Raw genomic sequence first — 18,970 nt, forward strand, 5'->3', positions numbered from 1 at the left:
CAGTAATAAGCTCAGCAGTCAGTCCAGGGAATGGCTGCACAGGAACCTTCAAGAGAGCATCTGCTGAGCTTCATGTTTCCCAGAAGTTATTTCACTCCTGCCACACACAGAGAGGCTTTCAGGTTGCAAAAGGAATCTTGTTTCTTACAAGAAAAGAAGGTGACTTTCAGTGTATGTCATTCAATACAGCATGTTTTCAGAGCAATTCCACAAGTGAATGCCCAATGAAAATAGACAAAAAAACACAGAGCCAAAATTCCACAGGAGGAAACACCATAACAATCTCATTAAAAGTATTACAGAAGCCTTTCAAAACACTGTCAGCAAGGTACTTTACCTATGTTAAGGAGAAGCAAATACTTTTTAAGAAAAAATTTTCTTTTTCTATTGGAAGAAGTAAAAGCTACTTGCCAGCTAAATATTTTCCTTCAAAGCTACCCTCCTCCAGCCAAGCCCCATTAATCATTGTGCTGCTAGACAAGATTGCTTTGATGTCCACAGAACATATAGAAGATTTAAGACAGCAAGCTGTCTGAATAATTCAGTGATAAGGTCAAGGTAAATCAAGGTAAAAAGTGTTTACTCAGTTCTAATTTAGTCCAGAGTTTTACTTGTTTCACATAAATTTTATCTACTTTTGATGGTTATTTTATTTTATCTAGCACTACATAGTGCAAAGCTTCTATTATTACTATTGCTTGACTTACCCAGTCACCTGGAAACTCAACCATTTAAGGAGAAACAAAGACTAAATTAGAAATACTCTTCTCTATAAGGAATGGGGAAGGAGAAAAGAAGGGCTGACTTTGATTGAAGGGGTCCAATGGCCTCGTTCAGATTAGCCAAGCAACTCAGTACTCTCACTGAGTATTGTCTGAGACCTGGGCAAAACGTGGGATTTCAGGGTCTGTTAGGGGGTGAAAATTAAAGTTCTCTTTGGGCACTATAAACAACAAAGAAAACCCACACTTCCTCTATCAAACAGCAAATGGATCCCCCAAGAACTAGTTTCAGCAGAAACTATTATTAAAAATTCTTTTGGAAAATATTCAAGTCATGGTTTATGAACAGAAAAGCATTTTAAAAATACACATTAATGCTTCCATTAAGAAAGAAAGAATAGAAACATGCAGACAAATAACTATTTAAACTAACGCTTTGGCAACAACAACAAAAAAATTAGTACATCACTTAACAAATGGATTTGACCCAGATTCCTACCCTCTGTTTTAAGAGAACATTCTTGAGAAGAGTTCACAGGCTGCTGGTACTACTAATTTATCTCAATTGTGTTACAGCTTTCAAAGCATCAGTAAAAGACTTTTAACATCCGTTCCCACTGTGTTGCCTACACATATTCTTAACAGTAAGGGCTATTAAAAGAAGCTGAACTAAAACTGAAAACAAGAAAAATTTTAAATCATAATCAGCAATTGAAGGGAAGGGTGTTTCTTCTACATACTAAATAAGAGACTTGAAGGATCTGCCACAATAGTAATCTTGGCTTGCTCTCCACTTCATGTAGTCCCTAGTTCTTGTGACAAGATTGGTTTCAGTTTAAATTTGTGTTTGCTTGCCTTCAGTCCACCTGGGCTGTCTTCACCTTCAGGTGATGAAACTGTCATGTCATTTCCTTTATTGCAGTCTGAAAAATCACCAACTCAGCTGTGTAGAGGGAGCAAATCTAACCGTATATTCCTTTTAATGAACATTTTCATGGAGATAGTGGATGAAAGTAGACCCAAGGTACTTATGTAGTAGTTCATTAATAAGGTCCAACAGTAGTCTTACCTTAACACCCTTATCAATTAATTTTCCAGTTGCTATACTGATTCTAAATTTCTCTCTTTGACTCTACTACTAAGAAGTCCAAAAAGAACAAATATGCCACTTCTGAGTCTACAATGGAGCAATCAGAGTTATCAGACTCCTCAGTACAATCTTTCACTTTTAAGCTCCAAGGCTCTACATGTCCTTTTCCTCTGAGTTGGTTTATCATAATCAGAATCACTGACCTGAATTTTCCTCTTCTGGAAAACATATTTGCAATTTTCAAGCATGCTGTAAAAGTCACAGAATGACAGGAGTTGGAAAAGACCCCTGAAAACCATCCAGTCCAAAACCCCTGCTGCAGGTTCACCTACAGCAGGTTCCACAGATCTCATCCAGTGTGGGGTTTGAATATCTCCAGAGGTTTTTTTGCTGGAATAGTTGCTTTCATGTGTCCTTCATATTTGGCTACCCGAACAATTCAGTCCATCTAATGTTAAAAACTAGTTGCTGTAGCTCTATCACAATTTTCTACTTGAAATAAGAAACCTTGTTAAAATCCTCCTTTTAATTCTTTCCAATTATTAAAAAAATAAGAGTAACTGATGTTTTGAAAGACTGAATGAGCATCCTATTTGAACAAAGGTCTTTCACCTCCTTATTAATCAGTAAAACCAAGACTAACACTGTCTTGTCAGTTGAAATGAAGAAATTACACATCAATAAACATTTCTCAGTCAAAGTTATAGGAGCATCTTTAAATATCCCAGTGAGAAGGAATATATTTTCAAAAAATTAAGTATCCAGTTAACATATGTAAAATCACACCTCGAGCTTTTTACCCTAAGCTTTTCTTTTTGCATCTCATTTTTGTTTCTGTCAACATTGTAACATAAACCATCTGAGAGTTTTAAAACTAAACAGTTCTAAGCAGTGGGTGAAACCACAGTATGTTAACTGACAGGAGGTTTTGGCTTCATCTTTAAGCATCTATTACTCAGCTGCTGTTTCTCTGCAGCAGGGGCTGGAACATTCACAGACTTCAGTCCAAGACTCCTAGTTTCCTATTAGGTGCTGCCTAAGTATGTTTTTTCTTGATTTGGTTGTTTCTTTAATAACTACGCCATTCTTGAATTCCATCTTGCCCATCTGAATGCAACCAATATTAATTGACACTCACTGCAGCTGGTGCCCCTCATTGAACACGGATTGCTCAAATGACAGCACACATGGCTGGGATGTCACTTGACAGAGTTGTCCCCATCTGACAGGCAGCAGAGCTGGGACAGAGATGATGAACATAAGACATGGCTAGTAAGAAATTAAGGTAAAGCAGAAGAAATACAAATATGATATCTCTTAAGTATTAGCCAGTTCTCCTTCAGCCAAATATAAAGCTATTTTCAAAAAGCTAAAATATTTTTCCTATGGCATATAATCCACTGCCAACTCCAGCACAAGAGATTTTGTCCTCGAACAATCTGAAGAGCGGAAGAATGAAAGTTTATAAAATATATATCCTTGTCTGTGTTGGAAACAGCACAATTCCAAACCAGAGACTAATGCTGAAATACAGTCCAGGGGCTGTGCTTCCATTCATAAACTGTTCCATTTGAACACAGGGTCTGGAATGAATTTTATCCTCATGTTCAACAAGAGAGACGCAATTTATTACAGTGCTGCACTTTTCAGTTTCAAAATCATATCCCTAACATTTTTTTCTGTCAAGTCCAATGGAGATTAGCAGACTTTTCAACCAGAATCATCCATAAAGAGAAAATACAGCAGAATCCAACTGTCCAGAGACATGAAGGAGCAAGTCCAGTTATGTACCACATGGCTAAAAGAAAAGAAAACCTACTGTGCACACACAGCTTCAACAGTCTGAGCTGGAAAGGCATCAGAAAGGTCCTTTTCTCAGTAACAACATTAAGTGGGATCTCAAATTTTTAGCTCAGTAACAGCATAAGTGGGGTCTCAGACTTTGGCTCTGTCTTTAAGTTACCACCAGACTGTCTGTGCAGCAGCCGAGCTCTATTACTCCTGTGTAAAATCACAGTAATGCTCTCTGACAACCTCAAACCCCCCTGAAAAATAACCAGTGATTCCCAATCATTGCATATTCTGCAGCTGAGATGTGCCACAAAGGTACAGGCTTATTTGCATCAGTTAAACTTTAAGCTGTTTCAGGACCCTCCTTAGGATTCTCTAGGTAATCATTACTCTCTGATGCTCAAATAAAAAGGAATTTAGGATTCAGCAACACTGGTATAAACAATTTCAATCTACAGGGTCACTGCTTTTTGCACCAGTTTTCTACAATTTTCCAGTGTTTTAAAATATTTCTCTAGCAAAAAGACCACTCCAAAAATTGCAGCAGAGCTGAAAACATTTTCATTGATACTTCTCCACATACAGCAAGATGAAAGAAGCATCTGCTGCCAGTATACAACAAGATAAAAGCAATTTAAATAATTACAAAAAACATCCCATCAACTTATGAGTTAGAACAATTTTGTTTTCTGGAAAAAGGGAAAGGAAATTGGTGACTTGGACCTTCAGCCCAAGGATGTGATCCAGCAATCCAATCTCTGATTTAACACATTTTTAAATACTAATTTTTCCTCACAGATCTTATTGCACCAAAAAACTCTAAGTTGATCATTATATACTCATACTACACCACAAATGAGATTTCCACAGTACACAGAGAAGTAGGAATTAGACTTCAGTTAACATAAACCTTTAAATGAAGAAAATTATGAAAGCCGTAAGGTACAGAATTCTTATACAGTAAAATTTATTAATCTGTTAACTATTAACCAAACTTTTACATGCCGGTATAAAAAGCTTTCCATTTGATAAGTCAATGCCACTACCACATCTCCTTTGTGTGGTATTCATATATTTTATCTACCTGGCCAGCTAGTAGAACAGTCTAGATCCCTTCAAGCCTTCCACCCTCTCTTTGACTGACACTAAGCAGTCATTTGACAGCATGGATGACAATTAAAAATGAACCCTGCTTTGACTAGAGCTGCTGTAGAATATCTTTTTAAAACTCATCTCTGGGTAGCTCTGTTTGTGACTAAGAAACATTTTTAACACAGCAGCTAACAGCTCCAATGAGATGCTTCACCATCTATTTTGGAAGGCAATACGCCAAGAGAACTGTGGTGCATTTTCAATCATCTCTTGGCTACTGCTTCTTCCAAAGTTTCTGTCCAAAGACAGACAAAACCAAGTTCTATGAATCACTGCTTGAATGAGATCTAATTATTCAATTAGTTTTAATGCCTTTTTTCCCTTGTTTCTTGACAGCTGTACACACCTCTTGCCCTTCAGGGCATTTGTCCACATGTCTTTCCCACAATTGGAAATGCAGGCAATTTTTTCCCACCCATAACAGCTTTCAAATTAAGAAGAGAACTGAACACAGTATCCTGCACATTCCCTTTGGATATAGTCCTTTTTACTAGGGAGAGAGGAAGAGGAAAAATCTGTATAATCACCTACTCACAAACACACTTTGCTGAGACATTATCTGCTGCTTTGCGTACATCACAGAATTATTGCAACTCCCTCACAAAGATATTTGCCAAGTTTACTTTTACCTGAATACATAAGATTATTAACAAAACCTCAACTATGAAACTGCAAATATATGATCCACCTAGCTACTGAAAGTGGGGGAAACTTAACACTTAGCTGTGAAACATGAATTGCTTCAAAAAATGTGTTGATTGGAAGGTTTTGATGATGAAAGAGGAAAAAGGAGAGAAAAAAAAATCTCTTAATTCTCCACCTTACTTGTTATGAGTCACACTATTTTTTGGTTTGCCTGCTACTACATTAATGCAAAAAAAAAAAAAAAAACAAACTACAAAAAACCTATTTCAGAGCAATGTTGTCTGCTTTCTTCCTGTATAGCTACACACAAAAGAAACAGCAATAAATGGTGTAACGTAGATTTACAGCAAATTCCTAGCTATCTGTTCATCTCAGTCACTAAGACAGTTGCAATAACTCAGTTGCTTTTACAGGAATACTATCTAGGATTCAGATTCATTTTTCCGAGAGAAGATTTTCAAGGTAGAATGAAAACTGCAAAGTAGGATGTAGACAGCTGAGAAACAAAGCACTTTTTCAAAATTCTGGTTTTCGACTTCCCCACCTGAACTGCCAGCATGAATGCACTGGTTGTAGAAAAACAACAGAAATGCAAGTTTCCCGTTGAGATACAGGATGGAGAGATTTTGTAAATACTGCATTTTTAACCACAGATTTGTGACAGGACTGGGAGAAAGCAGCAAACAAGTTGATATGCATTGAGTCATTCACCTTTCCTTTTAACCAAAAGCTAGTTAACACCTCTTGAGAATCAAAATGCATGTATCTCTAAAAGTGCTACAGCTAGAAAAAGGCAATATTCTACTCAGTTTAACAGTGGTGATTATCAGGCCTGAACTTTACTAGCCCAATTATTACATCACTACCTCAGAAACACAGTAAGGCTTAGCATAGTGAACACTATACAAACAAAACTGAAAATGTTGGTCTCACTTGAGTAGTTTCTCTTCAAACACTGTGGCAACTGGAGTTTGCTGTGATGTCACCCGCACAGTTTCTTACATCGTCCCTGCAAAGGTGCAATGGAAGATGTACATTGCTGGGACTGGCTGTTACCAGGAGACAAAGAAAACTTTGCAGTAAACTTCATGAGTCATCTAATGCTTCATTTTGCTGTAGTTTTACAAAAGATTATACAACATGATTGGTAATGCTGCACACCACTACTGCCAGCAGAGCCTACATACAGAGGTCATACCTTATAAAATGGTTGTCAACTCCTTTCGATTGAGTGTCCTCAAATGTTGTCTTTTCTACTTTCATGCCAAAAAACACAACAGAATTTCAGTCTTGCATAGAAATACTTCATTCATTAAGCAACACCTTGTCCTTAAGAAGGCCTTTTCCTCATTCTCAAAAGAGAGATTTGAATTTATTAAAAACGTAAACCAAAGGTGTTCCCTCACCAAATACCCAGCTGTGCTGAAGTGCATAGCATCCTTTGAGAACAAACCCATTTGCAATCCTTGTCTTTCATTCTTCCCACTGACTGTGCTTGGTGTGTCACAAAGTGTATAGAATTATCAAATGGTATGGATTACAAGGGACCTTCAAAGATCATTTAGTTACAACTCTCCTGCCATGGATAGGGACAGCTTCCAGTATCCCTGGTTCCTTAAAGTCCCACCCAACCTGGCTTGGAACACTTCCAGGGATAGGGCATCCACATCTTCTCTGGGTAACCTGCTGCAGTGTCTCACCACTCCCTCAGGAACTAGAATTTACTATTTGCAAATGACAAAATTTTGTCACAGACATGCTGATTCCTTTTTCTTTAGCATCCCTAGTGTAGCACCAGGATTCAACTCATGACCTTCTGATGGAGAGACCTAGGTTCCACCACTTCAGTTAAAAAAAAAAAACAATATCTGTCAGTATTAGCAAAGCTGCATCCTGTCTGCAATTCACCTCAGAGATGGACTGAATGCTTCTAAGCAGATCTGATTCTGATTCAGGAAAGGGCAATTACGTGCCACAGCATACACCACAGCATAGGTCACAGTTGAGACAGCCACTATGCACAGAGTATCACCATACAAATTCAGAAAGCTTCAACCCACACAGAACAGCTTCAGAACAACCCATTTCAGAAAGCTTCAACTCATACTTCATCAGAAGGCTTCCCATACAAATTAACATCATGTCACATCAGAAGGCTGCAAGTGTCTGCCCTTCTTCCCAACCTTTTAATACCCCTCATTGCTCATGCACTGCACCTGTGAGCCCTCTGGTCCCTTTGGTGATTGGTAACACCTGGGCACTCCCTGGCTCATTGCTGTCAGTGCTGCTCACCTGCTGCTCACAGCTGTGCCCACTGGGGATGAGGCTCGGCCACAGCTCCATTCCCACTTCCCACAAACACTGTGCCTACAATTATGTTCTACTTCAAAAAGCCCTCCTTCTTTTTTATTAGTTATGTCATTATCTTATTTATACAACTATTTTTTTCTTTCTTTTATCTTCCCTGCATAGGAAGGGAAAATCCTGGTATTACAGATCCTTCTAGGAATCAAGATTGATAGACAATACAAAGAGAGCTCTCCATGTTTGCAATTTCATCTTTTTGTTTTCTCCATGTTTTATGTATGAGTGTGATTTAGCATACAACATAATAATAGATAACCTACAGATAGCAAGTGGTTGCAGTCTTGTAGTGTTCACTGAGGAATTTCAAAGGGAGGTATTAGTTAAATATAAATGACATGCTCTTGCTCTTTTTTTTTTTTTTTTTTAAGTAACTGAAAGAGAGCCCCACAGGTTCAACCCTGGCCAACACAGCTATCTGACTTTCTGTAACTGTTCTGCAAAAAAGTCTGTTTGATTCAAGGTTGCCCAAGCCTCCCTGTAGTACCTCCAGTGGTGCTTCGATCTCCAGAATTTTAATCTGACTTTTAGTGCTTACTTGGTCCCCAAAACAATGAATAAAACTTCTTAACAAATGGAAAACTTTTTGAGTCAGGACTGGTTCAGCCCTACACAGGAGGTACTGCAAATTGCAGAGAAACGTAGCCAGTCATGGCTGGCTGCTTCACACACAAAGAGCAGTCGGTCAGTTACAAAGAGCAGGAAGAATAATTTTCTCTCCTTATCCAAATGCTTTCCTGACTAGGGCCCACAGGGGATTTGCTGATAAAACACAACTTTGTCACATTTGTCAGACCTGAGGCTGTCATGGAAACATAACTGATGGGACAATCTTTAATGAGACACTGTCACAAGGGCAATCTGCCCAGGGCAAGAGTTGCAGTGAAACAGCCCAGCAAGTCCCAGTATCACCCCACTGCCACAAGTGTCCTGGATTGTGTTGTTTTGGGAACACCATGTGTCCATGATAGTGAAAAAATCTTTTGCAGGATTCCTCATCTAAAATGATGGGTCAGTTTGCTTTTAAATCGGATCATAAGGAAATCTTGCAATGCTAAGTGTTGAAATTATCAGCTGAGCCTGGGTTTTGACTTTGCTAGCCTTCTGCTCACAGAAAAGCCACCTCTCATCCAGAAGAAGAATTATGTTTTAACAACATTCTCTCAATTCCTTCACAATATCAGCTGGCTTTTTTTCCTGCCCTGTTCCTCCAGCTATTTTCTACCATTTCCCTTTTCCACCCAGACTCAGGAGCAGTTGATTGTTCCCTCACTGCAAGCAACAGGTTTATCTTTTTCTCATGACAAATCATTTTTTAATAGTAAAGACTTTAATGCTTCCAGAAGCCAGCATATCATTTGGCACCAATACAGGTAGTAAAAACTCACCCTTCTCAGGAACCAGTGGCAGTTCACTTTGGAGTCTGTTCTGTCACTGTGTCCTTGAGGAGCTCCTGTGATGCCAGATCTCAGAAGACAGCCCACAGGCACCACTGCTGTAGCCAAGATCTCACCAGAAATGCAGCTGCCAAAATGACATTACACACCTGATACAGCTCAGCAAGAGGCTGGTACACAGGAGAATTCACCTAATGTGGCCTGGTTTTGTACATGGAAATATTGAGGTGGAGAAAGAGGAATTTGTTCAGGATTTCAGGATATCTCACAGCCTGACCAGAGCAGTCATTGCCTGACTCCTGGAATCTCTGGGTAGATGGCCCCTTTTCAGTCAGCCTGCCCTACCTAGAACAAGAACTGCAGAGATTTTACAGAAAAATCATGAGAACCTTTAGCATAACTCCACCACCTTCCTCTACCAGAGGATCTCACCCTACTTTTAGAACAGGTAGCACACCCATTATCAGAGTCACAAGCACTGAGAACAGCTGATAAGGTGCTGCCGGCTGATGACCTCGGGCTGCCTTTTGAATGCCCAGTTCTTGCAGATGTTACTGATCCCAGGAGGTATCCTGTGCTATTGCAGTACATGGCACCAAGTCAGGTTGACATTTGTTTACTGAGTCATGCCTACATTTGTTTTCTGCTGTCCATACACGTCAGCCAGCAGTAAATAAATCACAGCAGGGACCTCAGCTCATGATGTGTTTCAGCAGAAACCTGGAAAATGTGTTCATAGGAGAGGAGCGCATGTAAATTCTGCACATTCTACTGTGCTCTGAGATTGGAGCAGAAAAGGGTATAACTAGCTGATGGGGTTCTCTGCTCAACCAACTTGGCTAGCAGCCCCCATACCATGAAAAGAGCTCCAAACATGTGGGCACAAAATCAGTGTTTCTAAATGCAGTTAGTTCAACCTCTGCCTTTATCCAATCTTTACATGAAACAAATCTCATTACTAGGGTATGATTTTGCCTTCTTGCCCCAAGCCTCTCTTCATTCTGACCTTCTGTGAGTCCTGCCACACTAGAGTCTCCCACAGAAAGGTCAGGGGAAGCAGGTCCATGAAAGGAAGTGACATTTCAACATTATAGCAGGGTCTTGTTGCTGAAGGAGGCAGAAGGTCTAAACGGACCATTTCCAGGGACAGGACTGGCTCTCCTTCTTCACTGAAGCCAAGGTCAGGACAAGAGTATTGTAACTGTGCTTCAGCTGCCCAGGCTGTGAGCAGTGTCTTGCTTACAAGTGGCACACAAGGACAGTGCTTTCCACAGGAAATAAAAGGCGTGACCAGACACCACTGAAAAGCCAGTGTCTGCTCTTAGACCTTCATACCCTTCCAAAAGCCCATCTGCTGCCCTGAGCCTGTGTGCAGCAGGGTCAGTACAACAGTGAAACCCAGCCTGATGCACAGGAGAGCAGCTCTAATCCAGAGTGTCAGCTGATTACACGGAGCATATCCATTGTCCAAAAGTAATTTTATTTTCACTCTTCCCTCTGAAACCAACTTGACTCTTCTCCAAAAACCAACATCAGAATGAGTCATTTGAAATTATTTTTAAGGTGGGTTTTTAAAGGCTGAGTTGCAAATATGGCCCCTGCGCTGTGACAACATGCCAGGAAACCCCTGGGAACTCTCCCAGAAAACTGAGGGAATGAATGCAAAACAGGCTGAGCTGTTCCGCTTCTCACCTCCCCCAGCATGGGCTTGAACATGTTGACAGCAGGGTGGTATGAAGATGGTTTTGTCCCCTACAAATCTTTTGGATAAACAAGATTTTGCTTTACATCAGAAATCTCTTTTTAACTTCAGTCAATATTTTCTTGGCTTTCTACTCTTGACAGTCATAAAACAGCTCTCTCTGGAATACACCATTCAAATTAATCAGCTGTCAGCTATTCTTTTAAAACTAATAATAGAAGGTCTGCATGAGCCTGTGAGAGACTGAAACACAGGAATGTGAGTTGTGCAGCTGCAAATGTTTCTATACTGCTATAGCTCAAATTGCTTTTTGCTCTCTAGCAAGAAGGCATGAAACAGCATTGTAGGGAACAGGTTCTGGACTGTCAAAGTTGCCCAACTGCATGCCCCATAAATGTGGTAAATCTTTAGTGACGCCTTTTAACTTTCAAGGAAGCTTTAAAGACAGGAGGTATGTTCTGGTCATAAACCAAAAGGCTCAGCTGGCCCAGGAGCACAGACAATTTGATGGCTTGTATCCTTTGCATGCCAGCTGCACAGGGGATGCCAGACTATGCTCTTGCCATTGGCAGAAGTTTTGACCTCCAATTCATCTTCTTGTCATCAAACTACAACAGGATGGGCAAAAAGGGCTCCAGGAAGAAGCACTGCCACTGAGAGGGCTGGGAAACAGGACTCCTTTGAACAGCCCCTTGACTACAGCAGTTTGGCTCCAAGTGGGCAGAGAAGATTAATGTTACATGAGGCTTGAATTCAGAATAAGAGTTGGCACTGGAGAAAAGCCAACTGTGCAACACTCCTGCAACTGCTTAGGGGACTCTGTTGTCACAAGAAACTGAAAAACAACTGGGAGGCTCTGTTCAAAAAAGCATTCAGGTTTGCAAAGCCTGATGAAGGAACAAAAGCAGCACCTGCTTCTTCCAGGTCTGCCAAAAGCTAGTACCACCTGGGGACTTTGCTTCTACCAGCAGTGGGTCCATTTTCAGCCTGAAAAAATACTTTTAAAAGCCTCTCAGGCTTTTAAGAGAAAGAAGTCGTTTAAATCCCAGACCGGAAGCCTTAATTATAATGGATTTGTGTGAAAGTTGCCAGATCTTGCCCTGCTCTGTGATCAGAGTTGTGCCAAGAGTCTGCTTTGTGTCACACTAGCAACTGTGCTAAGTTCAGCAAAGTAACTGGGTCAAAGATGCACAGGCAGAAGAGAGATCACTGATTAGCACTAATGAGAGCCTGCACTGCAGAGCAGAATGACAGTGCCATCATGTCCAGGTTCTTGCTGTAATTAAAGGCAGCCATACCCCTATCCGTGCAGCAGTGTGAGCTGCACAGAACAGATCTTTTTGTGTGTCACATTTTACACCTTGCGAAGTCACTCATGACCAAAAAACAGAATATGAGAGGAAACAACTGGGAACTCATTGTTCATACTGCTGGAATTGAAATTAACTTATAGAAAATTAGGAAAGATTTGAGCATCACTGTGAGCAGGTCTACCAAACATGCAGCATTATTGTTTTCAATCAATTAATTCTACCTATAATGGGCATAAGGTTACAGATGAGAATACTGATCTCATGTTCAAGAATTCAATGGTACATCTGTCTACAACACCAGGTGCTCTGAAGATCAACCTTCAACAGAAACAGCAGAAACAAAGAAAACTACAGGGTTTTCCCAGTGTCTCACAGACTTTCCCTAAGACAAAAAATAGAAAGGACTTTGTAGTAATCTAGAAAAAGGAATAAGAGCAGAAACTAGTATTGAATTGTAAAGACAAAGTCAGTCCTAGGCTTCTAGATAGCCTCAGCTTATTTGCAAAACAGTGTATTTCTAATAATGACAAATACATGAGGGTAGCAGTTAACCTGGAATTGACCTCAATAGACAACACAAACATCTGCTGTAAGCCTATGGATAGAGGGCATACAAGGATTTACAGAAGGCAGGATCTATGCAAGATAAAATAAGCAATTAAAACACTTACCTCAGAATATAAAACTTACTCTGTAGACAGTCAAGAGCAGAGAAGAAAACTTCTACTGCATCCCTTCACTTTCCTTCTAATTACAGTGAGACAGAAGTCAATTAATCCCACCAAAGAACCTCACCAATGTCTCTGTAAAACTCAGAGCCATGGACTATCCACAGACAGAATATAGACATTCAGCCACTGGCAGAAACACAGTGGACACCTGGGACCAGTAAGGAGATTTATATCCAGACAACACAGAGCAACTGTCTTTGAAATACAGATATGAATGCACTTATAAAGTGAAAACTTCAGAAAGCTATAAATGCTGAGCTAAGGACCTGTCTAGAGGTGCTGCATTGAACACAAAGCTGTTACTCCTGCACAGATTCCTTCAAGGACTCCACCTGCCTTACCACCTGTACCAGCAACCTTCCTGAATTGCTCACTCTCTCAATAGATGAAAAAAACAATAGGTCAATCTTGTTACAATTGTAGTTACAAATATATTTTAATTTTTATTTCCAACTTGTAAGGTATGCATAGTATAATGTATTTCAAACTTCATTTGAAACCATTCAGAATGCTAGAACGTATGGAAATTATCTTAAAAGACCAAGAGAATGATGCTTGCAAATGCTACAGCACAGACCATTAAGGAAAATGCCACTCAGCCAGAAACTAAGAGACAATTCACCAGGCTTCCTGCTGCTACACACCAAAAACCCACTGTTGTTATTGGAAAACCCAGTTTGCAACAGCTTGCAGAGATCTCTCAAGGGTCTCAGGATGATCATCTATAAAATGTAAGCACTTAAAAGCAGCAGTTCTAACATTGAAAATTATTAGATTTGTCTGTCTTAGAAATTTCAGGGACTAATAGCATTTTTCCCTCAAATGAACCTTAAAACTGGGAAATAATCACAGTGTTCCTTCTTAAGGAGGGAGATGGTTCAAATTAGCACACCAGCTCCACAGATATTTAATTTCTAGTCAGAATTAGCACAAGGATTTCTTATTAAACCAGTCCCAACCATCAAAGAGATGAATTTTCTTTTTCCAAACCAGGCTCTCAATATTTGCTAACAGTAGCATTTATTTATGGAATTAAACTGGCAGGCAAAAGGTGGACACAAAGTGTTAGGCAGTGCTGATGAGCCATCAGTTTGCAGATGACAGCTGTCAGTTCTGCTGCAACACAGCATGCTCCTCCTGCATGAGTGCTCTGGGATAGGTCACAGCTACAACAGCATTTTTTCCCTAAAGTCTTCCTGGAACTCCCCTCTGAAGCACAGTCCTATAACTGAGGAACAATTTGCACACACACACACTTGTAAACAACAGCCATTTGTAGGGAGGGAGGTGAATTAGAAGGATCTGATTTCCCTTCTTTCCCCTCTAGGAAGGTTTGAGGAGAAAGTGGAGATCAGCATCACCATCATCTCCAGCATGTGTTATTAGCAGCCACACTGAAGCCAGTCAGCAGCGTCTGGCATTGTTTGGAGAAACACAAAAGACCTTCTGTTTGGAAAGTTCAAGAAAGAAAAGGCAGAGCCTGTGGCCTGGTCCTGCAGTCAAAAGACTGACACAGAGGCTGGGAAGTTCTCAGGCAGAGGCTGATCCCAAGCCCTTTGAAGTTGAGGGGAGGACTCCCATGGACTCCAGCAAGCTTTGGATCATGCCTGAAACACACTGAAGGGAACAAAGTAGCATAAAAGTAGAAATGAGCATCTCCAAAGAGGAATTCAAACAGCACAATGGTGACCTAATATATTAACCACGGTTGCTGATAGAATGTAGTTTTGTGATGTTTAGCAAAGTAGGATTATATTAAGTTTTTAAATCTTTTAATTAGGATACAACAGTTGTACAACCATTAGGTATTTTTCTGCTTAAAATGCTATGCATGATGGCCTAGCATTGAGTGTTTAATACAGCATTTAGCAAAAGGAAAGCTGGGAAGAAAAGTCCCTTTCAAATTGCTGAAATTATGAATTTTCTGCTTTCTTTCCCCACTGTCTTCTCCCAAAAAGGCTGGTCTACAGCTCTGAAATACACAGTCTAGGACTGAAAATCTTATTAAGAATAATGCTGCCAGCATCATCTATTCATGAGCAGCCGCTTGAGAGAAGGCCCAACCCAGAAGAAACTCTATAGCAGCACATTCTCCAAACAATTACTAAAGGATCCCAAGTGCAGGGAGGCTCCAAACCCTCTGTTCAATTATGTTTTAATTAATTTTCTCATTAAAGATTAATATAGGAGCATTCAAGATGAAAGAAAAGTCCTCTGATTTCTGTAACATTTCCATAATAATTTTCATATTGGAGTAATCATGGCAGCGGGTTTAAGCTTTGGTGCTGTCTGGGTCCTAAATGGTATTTTCTGGGAATTAATTTGTTACAAACTTTTTAAAACACTTCTTGTAGCCTTTGCACAAGATTCAACAAAGAGCCAAAGTAACTCCCTTCCCCCCTCCCACCCCAAAAACAAAAAATGCAGGATGTTTCCTCTTTCCCTGGCTAATAGAATCCAACTGTTGCTGCATGACATCATTCCCCAGAGTTAGGGAATCCAAGCTCACTCCAGCACTCTCGGCTGGGAGTAAACACCACCACCAATGAAAAAAAATAATAATAATAATCAAACTTTACAATGGGAGGACATAACATTAAAAAGGCAATTTTTGTTACCTGAAATTTGGAGCATTTCCCTTTCCACTCCATTCTCAGATTTGTATTTCCCAGACAAAACTCTGTGTTATTATCTGAGGCAATCAGAAAACCAGTCGTTTAGTGTCTAATACCTGCTGTGCTTCCCATAACTCCTTCATATGACCTCTTGCAGCACTGATTCCAGCTAAAATGATTGCAGAGAACACAGACTGGCCAGGCCAGTTGTCATGGAGATCTCTCTCCCCCCTCTTTTCATAAGCGCGCGCGCACACACGCAGATTTAAACAATTCTGGGAGGCATCCACAAAACAGCATGCCTTTTCATCAGCTACGTTTTGAAACATTCCACCCCTCCTCCAGCCCCTCCCCAGAGTCAGCCCAGGAAGCTGAGATTTGGGCAGGAATTGATTGTGGAAATTAGAGATAGCGCCTTTTAAAAAAGAGAAAACAATCACAAAAGTTGTATATTTTTTTTTCCCCAGAAGGAAAAAAAAGAAATATTTATTCACCAAAGCTTTGAACTATAAGTAAATCTATCACATTCAGACCTGCAGGCTATTTGTCTTTGCCTGACTACTTATGAATTTGATATGTGAAAGCACTAAAGCTTTGCTGAAATACAATCATGCAGATTACAAGAAATTCTGCTGGCAAGGCCTGACTGCTTACCTTGCTGTTCTCCCAGTACCAAGCCAGTGACTTAATTAGCACAGGTATTCATAAGGTCATGCAGGACTTCCTGTATTCTTTCATGTTTCTGTAATTAAGAAGAAAATTGGGCAAGTCAGAAACATGCAGCTCAAACAAACAAACAGAAAAAAAATCCCCCAGCTAAACAAGAACACAGAGATCCATCTGGAAGTTTTCTCACACTGACTATAAGTTTAATTGCTGCTTACCCAAAGCTTGCTATCTCCCAGTTAAGGAAGAAACCCATTTCACTGACATTTGCAAATACAAGAACTGATTAGTTTACCATATTCACTGGCACCATGGTTGCAAAACAAAACTTACACCAAACATAAATAAAGACATAGAACATTTTTTCCTTGACAAAAAGAATCCAAATTAATCCCCACCGACGTCATATATGAAAGTCTGGACTGATAAATCAAGAGAACAGAAAATACTTTATAAAAAAGAAAGAACACTTATTAAGAAAACTCACTTTTAAAATATTTTGACTCGGAATAAGAGTACTGTGCCCAAAGTTTTTACACTTTTGAGAGATACCTTGGAGACTTACTCTTTAGAGGATTTAATCAGTCAGTCATTCAAAGTTTTGAAACTTCATAAAAGATACTGAAGGGATTTCATGAGTCTGTTCTGCAATGAGCAGCATAAGCAGCAGTCCCTCTAGTGGGCAGAAAATTGCAAAGCTGCCTATGCCAAGCTAGATAGGAAATCAATTTCTTCTGTAGCTATTAACCACTTCATTGTGCTGTTATGATGCTCCACCCCTGCATTTAAAACTCAGCACTGGCATATGAAATCCTTTATATTTTATTTTGGGAGTTGAACACAAGAAAATATACATCATATAATCAGCATAACTAAGTTTCTACATGAGGAGATTAAAGAGTTCCAATATATTACTCTTCTGGTTGTGTGAGATAGCCAAGACGTTTCACGGGAACAACTGTGTCTCCATATAGCCATTCTTACATATAAACTACACCAGAGCATATTATTACCTGTACTTTGGAAAACTCTGAATTTTGTGAGTGACAGGGCTCCCAGCAGACTACACACTGAAACCATCTCTCTCTCTAACAAGAACATCACACAAAAGCATATACTTGAGGCATATTTTACACTGCTACCAAAAACTGCATGCAGACTACTCACAGGTAGATAAATACAACAAAACAGCTACTTAAGCTGTCAAGAGTCCAGAAGATGCTGAGATGACAGCACATCAAAGAGCTCCTAGATATGAAAGTACCATATGCTGTTGCAATTTCACACTAAGTTCTGCTAAGAATGCACCAGTAATGCCCAGCCAGAGACATGAGAGCCAAATATTAAGGAATCATAACTTGGTTGTGTCCTGAAAAGTTCCTTTGGTGTATGACTAAGGTAAATTAATCACATGCTGCAAATGGGCACAATTTCAGCAGTGTGACTGGGGAAAGAGGGAAACTGCTAACTCCTCACAGGAAAGTAACATTGTATGTTGCATCACTGCAGAAGGAGTGTTCAAAAACACAGAAGTAATAAAAAACCACTCTAGTAATGAACAAGTGAAATGGCTGATCATGCTCAGCTCTTCTATAGACCCCATTATGGGTAACATGGGAGTATGTACCAACCATCTGCATCACATCCCACTCCAGTGTTCATGGCAAGGCTCTGTGGCACTTCATTCTGTGACCACATCTGCATATATGGCAAGGATGTGGGGGAGCAGGCAAACTGGCATTCATAAATCACTAAAAATGCTCTGTGTATTACACACACACTCTGTTACAGTTTAAAATTCTAAGCAAGTGAAGCTGTTAAAATAGATCATGCATATGCAAATATGTAGGACTAAGGCACAGTAGTAAAACTATGACCCAAGCTTTGCCCTTGGGCAGGTGACTGCCACAGAAGCCCTCAGACAAGCCCAGTTCTATTCTAAACCCCATGAATACACCCTTACTCAGTTCCTTGCCAAAAGGTGACATATGTACCTCGGACTGATCCCAGTTAAACAAGAGTCATTCCCACATCTTTTTTTTTTCCTCACTGAGCTTTCATTTGTGCACATCAATACCTCAGAACACAATTTAGGCTCTGAAATCATAAACAGAGGACATGATGAACAGCAGAGTTTGCATTAATTACAACATCACAGCTACCCTGCCATCAAAAGGCATCAGAGTGTGTGCCCTCACCTCCCTGCAGGAGACAGACAACCCATTACTCACATGCAGCTGATGTTTAGTTTCTTATTTCAGATACACTTCCCCTTTCTGGCTGGTTGAACGCACTCCTTCCTACATGCCTGGCCCTGGGATGGAGCAGCCACGTGAGGCACAGGAGCAGACATGCACTGAGCAGGGTGAGTGCACAGCAGGAGCCCTCACCAGGCACACCTGGACTCTCTGCCTGGAGACTGGCAAGGGAAACATGAGATTCCTGGTCCAAGATCCTTTACTGAATGCTTTCCAAGCAGCCATCAGCAGCAACAGGAGAGAAAACAAAAATCAGACTTGCTCCTCATGAAATTTTATCACTTTCAGTAGGTGAAAACACAACATCAGAGGTGAGCTCCAGATTAAGCCAGCCACAACAGAAGCACAGATCTCTGGTAGGCATAAATTCAAATTAATCACTGCTTCAATTTCAGTAACATTTTTCTTTGCATTTTTTTAGATAAAAACACTCCTGCAAAGTTACTTAAGATTTTTCTCCTCCTCACATAACTGTCTGCCCTTCACAAGGACCTTTGCCCCTTTCCCATTGAAGACGTCCATGT

The 18,970-nt window shown here is 40.2% G+C and overlaps 1 protein-coding gene across 1 annotated transcript in view; it reads right to left on the reverse strand.

The window, feature by feature from the left end:
• Nucleotides 1–18,970, reverse strand: part of DENND2B (DENN domain containing 2B) — a 149,426-nt gene that overhangs the window by 97,459 nt on the left and 32,997 nt on the right. The window contains exon 2 of the mRNA XM_077784286.1: nucleotides 16,177–16,264. The gene's annotated coding sequence lies outside the window, so the exon portion shown is untranslated. The remainder of the gene's footprint in view (nucleotides 1–16,176; nucleotides 16,265–18,970) is intronic.

The sequence above is a fragment of the Lonchura striata genome, chromosome 6 (genome assembly GCF_046129695.1).
Source record: "Lonchura striata isolate bLonStr1 chromosome 6, bLonStr1.mat, whole genome shotgun sequence".
In the NCBI taxonomy this organism is placed as follows: domain Eukaryota; kingdom Metazoa; phylum Chordata; class Aves; order Passeriformes; family Estrildidae; genus Lonchura; species Lonchura striata.